The sequence below is a fragment of the Giraffa tippelskirchi genome, chromosome 2 (genome assembly GCF_054371585.1).
Source record: "Giraffa tippelskirchi isolate mGirTip1 chromosome 2, T2T-mGirTip1v1.2.pri, whole genome shotgun sequence".
Taxonomy (NCBI): domain Eukaryota; kingdom Metazoa; phylum Chordata; class Mammalia; order Artiodactyla; family Giraffidae; genus Giraffa; species Giraffa tippelskirchi.
In genome coordinates this window covers 146,259,066-146,275,261 of record NC_137276.1, presented here as the reverse complement: position 1 = coordinate 146,275,261, position 16,196 = coordinate 146,259,066, and the positions used below count along the sequence as shown (strand labels likewise).

The following is a 16,196-nucleotide window of genomic DNA, read 5'->3' as shown; positions in this document are numbered from 1 at the left end:
TTCAGTCATCCACAAGGCATGGACCCCACCCTCACCAACTGCACCAGGGGAGGTACAAAATTCCCCCAGCCATGAACACTGGTGAGTTATAGTTTAAGCTCACCATATCATACCAGCTGCAACCCCCCAGGATTGGACCCCAGCCCCAGTTCTGCCAAGGGAGGAACTAGTGCTTCTCCAGTTATAACCCCTGGGCTGGCAGGATAAAGATGCAGTCGAGGTCCTGCCAGGAAATTTTGCTATTGAATCCCAACCCTTGAACATGCTAAGGGAGGGGCTGGTGATTCCTATTCTCATAGCTGAAAATCCCTACCATCTTAGCACTTGGTTCCCCTCTGAGAGACGAGAGATAGATTCTCAGCCCCGCTAAATAGAATTATGCTGCCCTGGAATGCCATGAGCCATGGGGGGCCAAGCAACTACTACAGCACCTTGTTTGCCCACCAAAATATTTTAACAATTTATTGTTTATTTAGTGAGGAGGAAAATTGAGTTTGGTTGGTTGGTCTCTCTGCTTTGGTGAGAGAAGTGCCAGGAGCACAGGAATTGGTAGTGACCCCTCCCTACACAGAAGTACTGCAGTTACTGCAGGGGTAATGCCTCCCAGGCTGCCACTCTGCCACCTGATCAGCTGACAACCTCACAGGCCTCCTCCAAGTCACATTCAGTGTATTCATGCTAGCTTTAGCCGACACCCACAGCCACCAGGCGAGCATATCAAAACAGGACAAAGCTGGACCAGATGGTACGTGAGAAATTGACAAACCCAGAAAATATCTGTATATATAACTGAGAAAGAATTGAGTCATTGGAGAGGGCAGACTGGACTTCTAAAGTTTCTGCTCTTACTGACCAACAGAGCAATTGAGCTTTTCACCCTGGTGACTAATTTGTACTTTCAACTATGAAGTTGGACACTCTGGAGGTCATGTATTTATTCCCTAAGCAACATGATACTCGAGGGAATCAGGGTAGCAAATATAAATTCATTCATCACCTATTATGTTCCAGGTACTGTACTTAGCATTACTAAGATTTCATTTAATTCCAAAACAGACTTAAGTATTTCTCCCCCATTCTATGAATAGGGAAACTGAAGTTCACAGGAGCTATAAATTCAAAGTTAAAACAGAAGTGAGTTAAAACTGATTACAAGTCACATCTATCTGAATTCAAAACTCTATGGATGTCTCTAAAATTGTAGCTGCTAGTATTGAAATAGTCATGGTCAACTTACTGTGGAATATGAGCTTTGGGAAGTGGGTAAGCCACAAAACAGAAATAACCTAATATCAGATGCAAAACCTAAACCTAAGCATTTTCCAGTTGACTCTTCACACTGGACATTGTGGTACATCATTTCTATGCATTCAATTTACATGAATCTGAAACAAACTGCCTCAGATCCTTTCAGCATGAAATTTTAATCAATGTTGGCTTTATTTTTTTCCTGGTTATTATATTACCTTCCCTATTGAAGAGAATTGATGATGTACATCTAATACAAATAGAATGAAAGGGCAAGAGCAAAGGCACCCAGATCGGAGAAATAAGGAAAAAAGAGGTTTTCCTGAACATATAAACTATATGATTAGAAGTGAATGAAAACTTCTCCGAAATAGATAAAAACATTCTGCTATTAATTTGGTTGATGACTCGTGTTAAAATAGCATCTGTTTACATCTATCTCCCTGTTCTTGTCTATGTGGCATTCTTTCCATCTTCCTTTACCCAAATAACTCTCATACATTCTTCAAGACATAATTCAGTTATCTCTCAGATTTCCCAGTAGGGCTATTTCCACCTCCTCCACACTTCTCTAAGCTCCCTGTGCATAACCCTGTCACTGCTACAACCACAGGAAAAGTTTCTGATCTTCCTCTGAACCAAGAGCTCCTTGAGGACAGGGTCTAGGTCTTTGATGCATCTTTATCCCCTAGTACACATGTAACACATAATGCCACCCCATAAAAGCTTGATTACGCAGACTGAATCTTTCATCTTTATAAATAAATGCTCAGATAACTGATGTGCAAATTGGGACTTAAGATCATATTATGTCATGTTAATGTTTTAATCTGAAGAAAACTACACATTTGCAAACAACAATACCCAGCTAAAAACCACCAGAAGAGCCCAACCCCAAATTGTGTAAATTAAGGCCATTAATTCTGAACAAACTATAATTCCTGCCCAAGAGAGTTAATTCTGTCAAACAAAAACTCTTAAGTCCTAGAATTTTCTCGAGTGACTTCAGTGGTTGGCATCATTCAGCACATTCTGAGTAGCAGACATGCAGACTCTTTCTTGAGTTCTAAATAACCCTAAATAATTCCAACCTCACCATTTTTTCACCAGTATCCCTTTTTCCAGTTTCTCCTGAAACGTGTATTTTAAAATCTGGGGTTTCTCCTAGAGCTGTATGACCTTAAGCAATCATTTAACATCACCAAACCTCAGTTTTCTCTGTTTCATCATCTATAAATTTTGCCTTGGTGGTTTCACCTGAAAAGACAGAACTCTAGAATGTGCCATGACAGGCTGGCAAGACTCATGTGTGATGATCCAGGTAACAGCAATTCAGAGTCCTCATGGGATGGCTGAAATTACTGTGTCAAATGGAGCCAATTATAAAAGAACTAGTTTAGTATAAAGAAAAATGTGTGGAGTTGTAAATATAAAATAGATCAGACCCTACTGTCAGTAGTGGGCTTCCCTACTACTAGTGGTGGCTCAGATGGTAAAGAATCTGCCTATAAAGCAGGAGACCTGGGTTCAGTCCTGGGTCAGAAAGACCCCCTGGAGAAGGAAATGGCAACCCACTCTAGTATTCCTGCTGGGAAAATACCATGCACAGAGGAGCCTGGTAGGCTACAGTCCGTGGGGTTGCAGAGTCGGACATTGTCAATAGTACCTTCAGTTATGGAGTGTACGCCAGTACACACATGAAGCAGAAGGGAGACACAGCACAAGAAATCAAAAGGAGAGGATAGGTTGGTACAGAGTTCCTGGCACTTCATTCAGGAAAAAAGAGCTCCTTCCTTCTCATGCTCCGAGCCTAGCCGAGGGAGGTAACGTGTGAGGGTCTTCTCCAAAGCCTCTTCTTGCTGAATCAGTACCAGTTACCTCTGAGAAGGTTCCAGAAGAGCTTCTTTCCCATCAGTTCTATTTGTTTCCCCAAAGCTACAGAAGAACATCAAAACCACTGGCAATTACCCTCAAGGCCTGAAAATCTCAAACAACAGAACTTGCTGCCACGTCCATTTCTGAATCATGAATTTTATCATGTCATCCCCTGCTCAGGGACATATAGCATCTCTCTCCTGCTCTAGGATCAATCAGTTCATGTTACTGAACATTCCTTTGGGTCCACAGCCCTCCACTACATATAGGAACCAGAGAGTATATTTTTACTGATTCAGAAAATGTCTGCATACCTACTAAGTGGCAGGAGCCATGCTGGACACTGGAGAATGCATAGATGAATAAGGTGCAGTCCCCCTCCTAGAGAAGTACCTTCTTGGAGTTGCCAAATGAGTAAACAATAATTACAATAAACCATGATAAGCCAACACTAAAGACACATGCATGGGGCTTCCCTGGCGGCTCAGTGGTTAAAAAGAAAACTTCAGGAGACACGGATTCGATCCCTGATCAGAGAAGGTCGCACACGCCACAGAGCATCTAGGCCCATGTGCCACAACTACTGAGCCCAAGCACCTAGAGCTTGTGCTTCACAACAAGAGAAGCCCCCACAATGAGAAGCCCCCAGCATCACAACTAGAGAGTAGCCCATGCAGCAGTGAAGACCCAGCACAGCCAAAGATAAATAAATAAAATTATATTTAAAAAAGACAAATGCGTGGCACTCTGTGAGTCCTAAGAAAAGGCATCACAGAGAAGACCACACATCAGCCAGGCTTTCAGGGATGAGTAGGGACCCACCAGATGACAAGCAGAGAGATGGTACCCAGGCTGAGGGAACCGAATATGCTGGGTTAACCTAAGTAAAACAGAAACAATGAGCAGCACAGATTACTCTAAATCATTTGTATTCTATTAAGTGCTAGGGATTACGTATTTCAGTACAGCAGAGATCAAAAAAGCAGGGCCGGGATAATCAGCCTTTTCTCACGTCATTCCACTGCTCTCCCCAGACAAAATGGAGGAGGGGAGTAAAACACACACAAACACACACACACACAAATCTTGGAAAGAGATCTGAGTCAGAATCACAGCTGCACTAAAAAGTGTACTGTGGCCAAATTAGAAATGCAAGAATTTTCACAGTCTTGCCCCGCTCACCCATTAAAACAGATTCTAGCTTGTCTTCCAGCTAAGTCCAAGGAAAGTCTTACTCTTCAAGATTAGTTATCTGGGGCTTCAGAATGCAGACGCAGCATGGGGGCAGGGCAGAGAAGGACTAGTGCCCGCAAACCAGGTCAGGAGCACCGTGAGAGACGAGGCTCAAAACAAGTGCACGGTGAAGTCACAGAGAATTACCGGGATTCATCTTTGTGGCATTCAAGAAATCCAATATTCAGTTATTGTGAAACTATTTCTTTCTTTGCTTATATATTAGTTTATTGTTGTTTGCTTGTTTGCTTGTTCCTTTGATTTTTTAACCAAACTCTGCCTAAGACAGCTCCATCGGTGATGGCTTTAGAAGAATTTTATCAGCTATGTTAGAATCATGTTACATATTAATGAAGTGCTTTGATTTAACCTCTTCACTCTCCTTATCTGCAAAATGTGAACATACCTCTGAAAAATTGCATGAAGATGAAATGAATAATTAACGTAAAATTCTGCTAATCAAAGAAGAAACTTTCTCTTCTACGTCTATGCATGTCCTTTCATTCAATTGTTTATTCAATTCATATATTTTGATCACCTTCTACTGACACGGTCTATTAAAATTTTTTCCATATACAGTCTTCCCATCTTAAATGCTATTCATGTTTTAGTCTGCCCAGCACTGTTTTCCCTCTTTTTACTCTCAGTTTTATTGAGATATAACTGACACAATATTGTATACCTTTAAGGAACCAGAGATCAAATTGTCAACATCCGCTGGATCACAGAAAAAGCAGAGAATTCCAGAAAAGCATCTACTTCTGTTTTATTGACCATGCCAAAGCCTTTGACTGTATAGATCACAACAAACTGGAAAATTCTTCAAGAGATGGGAATACCAGACCACCTGAACTGCCTTCTGAGAGCTCTGTATGCAGGTCAAGAAACAACAGCTAAAACCAGATGTGGAACAATGGACTGGTTCCAAATTGGGAAAGGAGTATGTCAAGGCTGTATATTGTCACCCTGTTTATTTAACTTATCTGCAGAGTACACCAAGTGAAATAAATGCCAGGCTGGAGGAAACATAAGCTGGAATCAAGACTGCCGGGAGAAATATCAATAACCTCAGATATGCAGATGACACCACCCTTATGGCAGAAAGTGAAGAAGAACTAAAGAGCGTCTTGATGAAAGTAAAAGAGGAGAGTGAAAAAGCTGGCTTGAAACTCAACATTCAAAAAATGAAGATCATGACATCTGGTCCCATCACTTCATGGCAAATAGATGGGGAAACAATAGAAATAGTGACAGACTTTATTTTGGGGGGCTCCAAAATCACTGCAGATGGTAACTGCAGCCATGAAATTAAAAGATGCTTGCTCCTTGGAAGAAAAGTTATGCTGACCAACCTAGACAGCATATTAAAAGGCAGAGACGTTACTTTGCCAACAAATGTCTGTCTAGTCAAAGCGATGGTTTTTCCAGTAGTCATGTATGGATGTGAGAGTTGGACTGTAAAGAAAGCTGAGTGCCAAAAAACTGATGCTTTTGAACTGCGGTGTTGAAGAAGACTCCTGAGAGTCCCTTGGACTGCAAGGAGATTGACTGCAAGTCAATCCTAAAGGAAATCAATCCTGAATATTCATTGGAAAGACTGATGCTGAAGCTGAAGCTCCAATACTTTGGCCACCTGATGTGAAGAACTGACTCACTGGAAAAGACCTTGATGTTGGGAAGGACTGAAGGCGGGAGGCAAAGGGGACAACAGAGGATGAGATGGTTGGATAGCATCACCAATGCAATGGACATGAGTTTGAGCAGGCTTAGGGAGTTGGTGATGGACAGGGAAGCCTGACGTGCTGCAGTCCATGGGGTTGCAAAGAGTTGGACATGACTGAGCGACTGAACTAAACTGGAGGTCTACAATATGATTTGATACATGTATCGATATATATTGCAAAGTGCTTACACAATAAGGTTAATACATCCTTCACCTAACTACCATTTTGATAATTGTTATGGTGAGAACATCTAAAGTCTATTCTTGTAACTTTCAAATATATGGTCCATGCATGTTAAGTCACTTCAGTCATGTCCAACTCTTTGCAACCCCATGGACTATAGCCCTGCAGACTCCTTCATTCATGGGATTCTCCAGGCAAGAATACTGGAGTGGATTGCCATGACCTCCTCCAGGGGACCTTCCCCACTCAGGGATCGACCACAGGTCTCTTACATTTCCTGCATTAGTGGGCAGGTTCTTTACCACTAGTGCCACCTGGGAAGTCCCAAGCATACCATACAGTATTGTTAACTATAGCCACCATGCTATATCTTAGATCCCTAGAACTTATTCCTCTTACAACTGGAAGTCTGTACTCCATTTATCCCCTCTCCCCAACCTCCAACCCACCATTCTACTTTGCTTCTATGAATTCAGCTTTTTTAGATTCTACACACATGACTTTTGTCCTTCGCTTGAGGTGACAGCAACAACTCCTGATCACAGGTGTGGACATCTGACACAAGCTGGCCAATCATGATTTCTCCTCTTGTCCCCATGCCGCTTCCCACACAGGCCCATCACCCCAGCCAAGCCAATGAGGGTGCTGCTTAGGATTTTTCAAACTAGAACTGGGCAAGAGTCTTTTTTTCCCTCTGAACTTAAGACTTTAAAGATGTACGCACAAGCATCTAGCAGCCCTAATTCCAGCCACTAACTCAGAGAATTTTGAGAATGAAGCCAACCTACAGAGAGAAGAAAACAAAAGAAAGAATCCCTGGTCTTCCTAGGGGCTGGTTCAGTAAAAAGTGAAAGTGATAAGCGCTCAGTCATGTCCAACTCTTTGGAGACACCATAGACTGTAGCCTGCCAGACTCCTCTTCCATGAGATTCTCCAGGCAAGAATACTTGTGTGGGTTGCCATGCCCTCCTCCAGGGAACTTGCTGACTCAGTGATCGAACCCACGTCTCCTGCACTGCAGGCATGTTCTTTACTGCTGAGCCACCAGGAAAGCCCTCTCCAGGTGACAGTAGTCGGGAAATGTAACCCTATTTGCTAAGCTAACTTGAGGTGGTTCTTCTCTGTCAGATGTTATCCAAGACTTCTGGCTAACACAGCATCTTTGGAGGCTTCATTCATTTCCCTTTCTCCCTTCTCTGCAGGACATCCAGACTTTTCTCAATGTCTATAGCACTGCTGCTGAGGCTACACAACTCACACTGACCCTGTAGGTCTGCTGTTGTTACGCAGTTCTCTTTTTCCCAAACACTGTGCTTCTTAATGTCAAAGACCTCATCACTAATCACATAGTAGGTGCTCAATAAATGTGTTAAAAGAAACTGAACCACCAAATAGCATAATATCAACAGTGCCCACCTATAAGTATGTAACTGTGGAAGTGCACCCAGGCGTGCCTAATTATAAGGGAGTGTTCATGCTCAGAGGATGCCTGAGTCTAGCTGGAATTCATTGTCTCCAAAGACAAAGCACACCACAGAATTAAAACTTGATATGAGTTCAGAAATGTATTCAACACCTAAGAAACATGTTCCTCTTGAGCCACCACTTCTGTTTGGGGCAACTTATCCTAAGACAAGAAGTATTTACAGAGATTTAGCCATGAAGATTTTCATCATAACACTGTGCAAAACTGCAAGGGATTGACAAATACTGAGCTATCTATTCATAGGGGATTGGTAGAGAACTTAATGGCCTATTCAGACACTGGAATTTCATTTTGAAAAATTATGACACAAAGATGTTCACATTGTTAAATGAAAAAGGGTAGGTATCAAAATGGTGTGTGCAGAGAATAATTCTATTTTTGGTGTATATTTAAATGTACACAAGTATATGTACACGTATGTGTGTCAACATAGAAAGGCTGGAAGAATATACACTGAAATGTTAACTGCATGTATCTCTGCATTGTAGCATTATGTAAGTTTGACTTTCTCTTTTGTTCTTTATTTTGGTTCACCATGAACACATATATGTTTTCATGTAATTAGAAGAAAACAAGAACAATGTTTGAAATAGACAGAAAAATGTTCTTAGAGAACATCCAGTCCAAAATGCTTACTTTGAAGGGAAAGAACTAAGGTCCAGAGAAATTAAGCGACTTGCCCACAGTCCAACAGTTAGAAAAGTTAAGCACCTCATGACCAGGCAGAGTTCTTTCCACCAGACCAGGCAACCACATTATAGGTATTGTGTTCGGAAATTCCAGCTGACTTCATTTAACTCTGGTTGGAAACAATCGTCCCAGTACAAGTGCACTTAAGTATGGGAGCAGCAGCAAATAAACGCACCTTGAATTTCATCTCCTGCACTGGCTTTAGTGTTTTAAGAAAACCAGAGCTGACGTTCCCCCCTGGCTGGGATGGGATTTACTATGGAACTGAGACCAGATTCTTTAATTAATAGGCAGAACATAGGTTTAATATTAGTGAAGTCATATTTTTGCAGCTGCCCTAGTTCTCAATTCTTCCACAGCTTAATTTGCTACCTTTGTGACTTTAACAAATGGAAAGATTATGTGTGCTCATTTATAATAATTGGTTATATGCTTCCCCTAACTTACAAAGATTCAATGATTTTCAGGAATCGTAACAGATCATGACCTATAAATTCAATTTCCAATGGCAAAAATCCCTTGACCAAAGTGGATGTTGATGACGAACTAATGTGCTCTGTAACAATCTGTTTTGAGCATTGAATTGACCTGTAAGTGTTCCAGATACTGCCTGACGAAAATGGGTTTTATTATTTTCCATTAGCAGCTGCTCCAGCAAAATGCACGGCCAGTTCACAGGGGAAATAAAAGTGCTTCCCTCTTCACAGTTGCCTCTGCTGCAAATGTAAACAAGGCCAGCTCCTCCTCCCCCCTCCCCTTGTCCCACCCTGTGCCACACTGAAATTTCCACACTCAAAGCATGGCTGGCAGAAGCTGCTTGCATCCATGGCATAGAATTAAAGCTTAATGGAATTTAATTATTTACAGAGCACCTACTATGCCCTCAGCGGTGTGTGGATGGTTGGCACATGAGAAAAAAGGGAAAAGAGCACAGGGGCAGTTAAAACGTTGGGAAAAGTGCTACCTGCCCTGAAAACCATCACTGTGCCTTCCAATTCATTCTTTTTCCTCAAACAAGTGCCTATCCTGTTAATGGGCTTCCCTGGTGGCTCAGAGGGTAAAGAATCTGCCTGCAATGCGGGAGACTAAGGTTTGATCCCTGGGTCGGGAAGATCCCCTGGAAAAGGGAATGGCAATCCACTCCAGTATTCTTGCCTGAAGAATCCCGTGGACAGAGGAGCCTGCTAGGCTATACAGTCCATGCTTCCTACACATGACCTCTAATTCTCACAACAGCCTTACAAAGTAAATATCATTCTATTTTACACACGTGGAAAAATGAAACCTGGAGAGGTCAAGTGAGGAATACAGCTGATAAGTGAGAAAGTTAGGCTTCCAATCAGCTCTCACTGGCACTAAAGTCTGTACCTTAGCAATACCCTGAATGGATGCTCAAGTCCAAGGGCTATCACTAATGAATCTCAGTCAAGTGTGGTGGTAAGAAAGACCTACAATTTGTTATCAGGAGACTAATCCTAGCCCAGCCACCTGTGAACTCCGTGAGACTTTGGGCAGGTGTCCAGACTTCAGTTCCTTCACCTGTTTAAAGGAGTGGTGACACCTCTCTCACATGGATGATGTAACACTAAACCCAATCAAAGAGAACAATGTAGGTTAAAAAAAAAAATCCAATACCCAGTACCCAAAAAAAGGAACATTTGAACAATTGAGAATGTTCCAATGTTAAACCCCCTCCCTAAAAGAGCAGGGAGTAGTTTTGGAATGGCAAAAAAAAAAAAAAAAAATGTGTGCTTCAACCGAACTTAAGTGCCTGATGATGGTCCATGGCTAACTCTGTCTGCCAACGACACCCAGATCTTGTAGGAAGTGTCCATGCCTCTGTAGTCATCTCTTCTGCCTTTGGCTTTTCTTGTCTTTCTAAAAAATCGTTCAGGACTATCTTTGTTTCTACAAGTTAACCACAAGGCTTCTCTCAATTTTTCCACTTTTGACATTTGCATCCTGCAAAATAGTCTTTTAGGCAAATGCATACATGCATGCGTGTACGTGAGATATACAACAATTTAAAGAAACCCTTTCTCCACGGATTTATTAAGTTTCCCTCCAGAGAGACAGAGAAAAATCTCTCCAAAGTGTTCTACAAAACCATTTCTGCTGGTTTCTATTTTCCTTCTTGCTGGTGAAACAAAAGCCTCACCCAAAAGTCTTTTCTCTGACCTCTCTTCTCCTACTACTCTCTCCCTAGGTGATCTCATCTAATTCCACAGCTTCAGCATCCACCTGATACATGTGAGTCTTAAGTCTCTCTAACCGTGATCTCTTCCCTACCTCCTAATTGCATTCTTAACTCTCTGTCAACCAGCGACACGCACACATATCCCTGAGCCCCACGCTGAGAACTGCAGACCTAGAACCTATGTGTCCACCTGTGGTCCTTATTTCTGCTCAAGGTACCAGCATCTTCCCCGTCCAGATCTAAACTAGCACTCATCTTCCCCCCCTTCTTCCTTCATGCCCTTTACACAGCTTATCACTTATCTGCTACTTCACAGAGGTCTCTGACCTCCTTTCCATCATTTCTACCACTCCAGGCACACCTGGGGCTGCCACTGTTGGTGACAAACACAAATACACTGTCTCACATTCTATCCCCACCTTTTCATCAGTTTGGAAGTTTCAAACCCAATTTAAAATTACTGAAAGCCACGCTCTCCTAGATCTCATCTGATGCTGTCAATCTGAATAAAAAGGACCATGGCAGGCCCTTTAAAGAATACAAAAAACACAGGCTCCCACAATCTGAGTTGGAACACAAGGCATAAATGCAAAGAAAGCTAACCAGCAGGAAAAGAGAGCCAGCGGGATAGTACAAACCACAACTTCTCTAGGGCTTCAGAGCAGGGGCGAGGAATTTTACAGATGAGGAGCTTGAGGCTAAAAAAAAAAAAAAAAAGATGAGTAACTTGCTTAAAAGTTAACATGCTGTGTGAGAATTCTGTTGGTTGCCAGAGCCCACATATCATACTGCCCCCAAATTCCTACATTTCTACTATAGCTGGGACGATTCCAGGTGGTGTCAACTTCTAGACACTCCACATGTTTATGAATGATAACCGTGTAGACAGCACAGTCTAGTTGACCTAGATTGATGCTCCAAGGAGTTTTAGAGTTTTTGGTTTTGAGGTTTTGGTTATGACAGTGGTGTAGTGGTGGTATTTGCTTGATGTTCTTGATGTCTGAGTTTATCTGTGAACCTCTAACTGTGTAGTAATATTTCTGGCCAGAGCATATACATTTGGAGGAACTCCTTTCTCTTCTCAATTATTTATATTTCTTTTAGAAATGGCATCACCCCAAGACTGCCAGGCTCTTCTGAGTCAGGAATGGAGATTTGAGAATTAGGAGTGAGGAGAACATGTTTCCCTGGAAAGCCAGTGCAGTGGCTCTTCATTCTAAGTGGATGAACCCACACTCCAGTTTTGCTATTAGTTTGCTGAGCATTTCAAAGCAAAAGTCACAGTGTGTTAAAGGAAAGAAGGAAGGAAAGAGAAAGAGACAGAGAGGGAGGGAGGAGGAAAGAAAGAAAAAATGAAAGAATGAAGGCAGAGAATGGAGGAGGGGAGGAAATAAGAAAAGAAGAAAGGAAGGAAGAGAAAAGAGAGAGACATAAAAGAAATATTGTTATGTAAGGTTTCAGAGTAAAAGGGAAAATCCCTAGGATCACAGCCAATTGTCATGGGAGAAATTTTTCCTCCTGATCTATTTTTGGCAGTCTGTTCAACTTCATGCATCATTGTTTTACTTATGGCATGTACAGTAGCCAGAGAAAAACCCATAGTATCTTTTCTGTCTGATGGGAATCTAATATTCCTATGCACAGTGACAAACGGCCTGATCACAACATTTTTTTTCTCCAGGCATCATAGTGTTTTAAATATCTCTGAATCTGTGGAATGCACTTAAAGAGACTAGGACTCAACATACCAAACACAGAGACCATGGTACAAATTATCAGACAGCATGGACCAGTCGGAGAAGCATCATTTTTAAAGACGCTGTCAATGAGCACAAAGCCGTGAAGTAAGAAGAATGTTAAAGAACAAAGGATGTGCAAGCTACAGGAAGCATCCATTTTGAGGAATATGTTTTTCCTTTTAAAGTAAGAACACTACTCAAATATTTAAGCAAAGGCAGAAAATAGACTTAATTATGGGAAAAATAATTATAAATGAGTTAAGGCAGCTTATGGCTTTCACCACTTTATTCTCTATTTTCATTTTAACTTTCTGAAAAAGGCCATGTTTTGTTATATAGCTTTTGAATCATACTAATTCACCACTTCAGTTGTTTTTATCCTTTAGTGGAGAATTTTTTAAAATGTGAACTCTTCACAGGAAAATATTTGTGACATTAGAAACTGACTCACGTTTTCTAGTTTTTCATGAAACAATGACATTTTCCCCTTTGATGCTCTCATCTAACTCCACAGGAAATTTTACTACCGAGCTGCTTTCATCTCTTTCCTGGTTTGAAGATAAATGATCCTTGGTCTCCTTTAGACCTGCATAAATCACAAAGCAATCTCCTAAGAGATGCCTGTGGCAAGCAGCTTCAACCAGAATCAAAAGGACAGTCAGAAATATCCATACTGCTTACACAAGGAATAATCGAGGCAAAGTAATCCAAATACTGCACTTCCTTTTCTCATTCATACAAAGCGTGGCACACAGGGATCATTGAGAAGCATGAATTAGCTCCTCTCTGACATGAGCACCGTGTTGTGTGTTACAGGTAACTCCAACTTCTCTGCTCTTCCTCAGCAACAGGAAACCCAATTCTTACAAGGAATACAATAATGAAGAACTCCATTTCTTTGTTTTTTAAAAAAATTATTATCTATTTTTTCTCAGTACATAAACAACATTAATGGGATACCAAGTGGAAGAGAAAAGGGTCATTGACCATAATCCTGCCATTTAAGGAATTAAAGAATTTCCATTTGCTTGTGCCCATGCATTATTTTTCCATAGGACCTGTTGGGGCTGAGATATAATTTCTCATCGCCATTCTTTTTTTTTTTTTTTCACTCAACAAAGGCATTTTCTTTATAGGACATATAATCTTCCTATTTGCCAAGCGATGGAACTGCGTCAGGTGATTCATACCTCCATTTACGTAACTTGCATTTGGTTGGACCACAAGACTATTTTTTTTGAATTACAAGCAATCTTTATTTATTTTAATGTACCCACAATGTCCACAACTTCTTCAATAAACATATGTCCTACTTTTAAATTCAAGAAAAAGAAAGCTGACTTGAAAGTGGTCGGCTTATTAAGAACTAGTAGTATCACAACATCAAAGTGAATATAATAGAAATGTAAATAAAATGGACCATGAGACTTTAAAAGGCAGTGTAAACAAGTGGTTACTAGCACAGGCTCTGCAAATGAACTGAGTTTGAACATGAGATCTGCCATTAATGGTCAAGGGAATTTTGGATGATCATTCTGTCTCTAAGTTCCCAATTTATCTGTCTATAAAAATGAGGACAAGCTAGCATCTCCTTTAAAAGATCATTGTGAGAAACAAATGAGATGGAGGACATAAATTCCGTAGCATCTCTCCTAGCTCACAGTAACCACTCAAGAGATGTTGACTGCTTTCATTATTAATAATAAAGAACTTTATCTTTTTAGCTTATACAAGTATACAAGGAGATAAAAGAAAAATCTTCTAATTTTTTGAAGAGGGGTGAGGTCTAATTTGAAATTTTCTTGATTGCTATGCAATTCTCCCTCCATAATCTCTTTTCTCAGAGTTAACAGTCAAAGGGGCTGCCCCAGCAAGCGGTGATGCAAGACTCTAAGCTTTGATCTTACATAATGGTGATGGGGTTACTACTGGCCTAGCCACCCCAGAGCACAGCACTGGGGGGGGAGAAGGGGTTGGTGAGTGGCACTTAGACATCCATTAAGTCCAACTGCCACATTGTGTCAAAAGGAATTGAGGCCTTGAGAAGTAAAATGATGCATCCAAAGTTACAGTTAACAGGACTCAACCACAGTCTCCTACTTGCCTTTGTTCATTGCTTCCGTTCTGTTGCAAGTCTGGCTTTGTTTACAAAGTATTGAGGATATCCACAAGAATTCATGCCATGAACTTAGCCGCCCAGCCCTGAAGTCTTTCTCAGCCTCTTTGCTTCTGTGGTGAGGTCACCTTTCCTGGAAATCCCTATGATTTCTTTCTGCAAACTCTTACCATGCGTGCAGCAGAACCAAAACTAGTGATTACTTGTTAAGTAGAATAAGCGAACTCTTTGATTCAGCTCAGTCAAAACCACATTCAAATCTAAAACGTCATTTTCTTGTATTTCAAAAATGGGGCTGTCGGGTTCTTCTTTATCTACTCTTCTTTCCTTTTTCTCCCAATTTCTTTCCACATTTGTGTATATGTTTAGTTTATTCAGTCCTTTCCTCTGGCACTAGAAGAATCCAAACTTTTCTAATAGACCACTTCAAGGTAGTTATAAGTTAATCTAAAACAGGAAGTGTTCAGTATGTCATAGTGGAGAAATCTATTCTCAAGGCAATCATAACATCTCAAGAAGTTGTTTAAAGTATGAATAAGCATCTGAGTTACAGTTTATCTACAAACTTACCACCACTGTTAGTCAGAAAAAAACACATTTCCAATAAAGTGTCACCTTAAGAAATCTTTACAAAAACTTGTAAAATCCACTGGCTTCCACCCAATCAGTTGGCTTTTCCCTATAGGTGTTCATAGCTTTGTCTTGAACCATCAGTGTGTTTTTAAAAAAAGAAAGATTTTAGGCTCTATTCATTTTTGACAGAGAAACTAAGTTATGTGACTCTATAATTTTTAGGATTTTAAAGAAACCTAGGTTTAGAAGTTTTTAACATCCTGCATCCACTAACTCAAATTAGCTTAGTTTGAGTGTTACCAAGTAGAGAGAAATGAATAAAAATGATTTGCAATTAACCCAGCTTTAATATGAAAATAATTGCTTCAAAAATGCTTGGTTCTGTTGAAGAGGCTAAAAGTTACCAAAGTACAATATAGCTCAACTTACATCAAATTTCCACAAGCTTCAAATTTATGTTAGTTGAATTAATGTTTATTGGGTTTACTTTTTATAACAGCATTAGGTTTATAGGGAAATATTATTTCACAAGCATGCTCTTGGGAATATTCATTCCTTTGTCCCTTCCCATATGCCCCATATTCTCCACCATGCAGACTCACCTACCTATTACCATCCCCAACACATAGCCAGGAAAGAAAAACTCTGCCTTGTATCATAGCTAAATAAAATCAATACATATTTACCACGCAACCATGGTGTGTGCAATGTGACACAAACTGATATGAAAATGAAAAAAATCTGTGCCCAAATCATGGGACTTAAAATCTACATCATATTTCCTTGTATCCCTGGTAAGTACAGCCCAAACAATGAGCTCTATGAGCAGGGAGCCAGGGAAACAGCCTAACAACAACCATGGACTCTTGGCCAAGCTGTTCTGCTTTCAGATGCTGGAACAGGCCAAGGCAGAACCTCACTTTTAACAAGCAGTTTCCAAATTTTTTATATAAGCACCTGAGACATTGGTTTAGGCCAAACTGAGCACATTCAGGCTTTGCAAAAACCTGATAGTCATTGTCATCCCCATTTTAGAGATGTGTAAACCTGGGCACAGACAGTTCAAACTTTAAGGTTAAATGGCTCTAAAAAGTGGCAGTGTAAGAATTTGAACACAGAACTAACTCCAACA

General features: G+C 40.7%; 1 long non-coding RNA gene across 5 annotated transcripts in view; it reads right to left on the bottom strand.

Moving 5' to 3' along the window:
• Positions 1-16,196, bottom strand: part of LOC145523559 (uncharacterized) — an 880,911-nt gene that overhangs the window by 664,760 nt on the left and 199,955 nt on the right. For 2 of the 5 annotated variants that reach the window (XR_014066705.1, XR_014066702.1), the window contains one exon: positions 11,240-11,334. The exons of 1 other annotated variant lie outside the window; for it this stretch is intronic. This is a non-coding gene — a long non-coding RNA (uncharacterized LOC145523559). Of the gene's footprint in view, positions 1-11,239; positions 11,335-12,826; positions 12,962-16,196 lie in introns of those variants that run through there. 2 more of the 5 variants (XR_014066720.1, XR_014066715.1) reach the window with 2 other exon arrangements.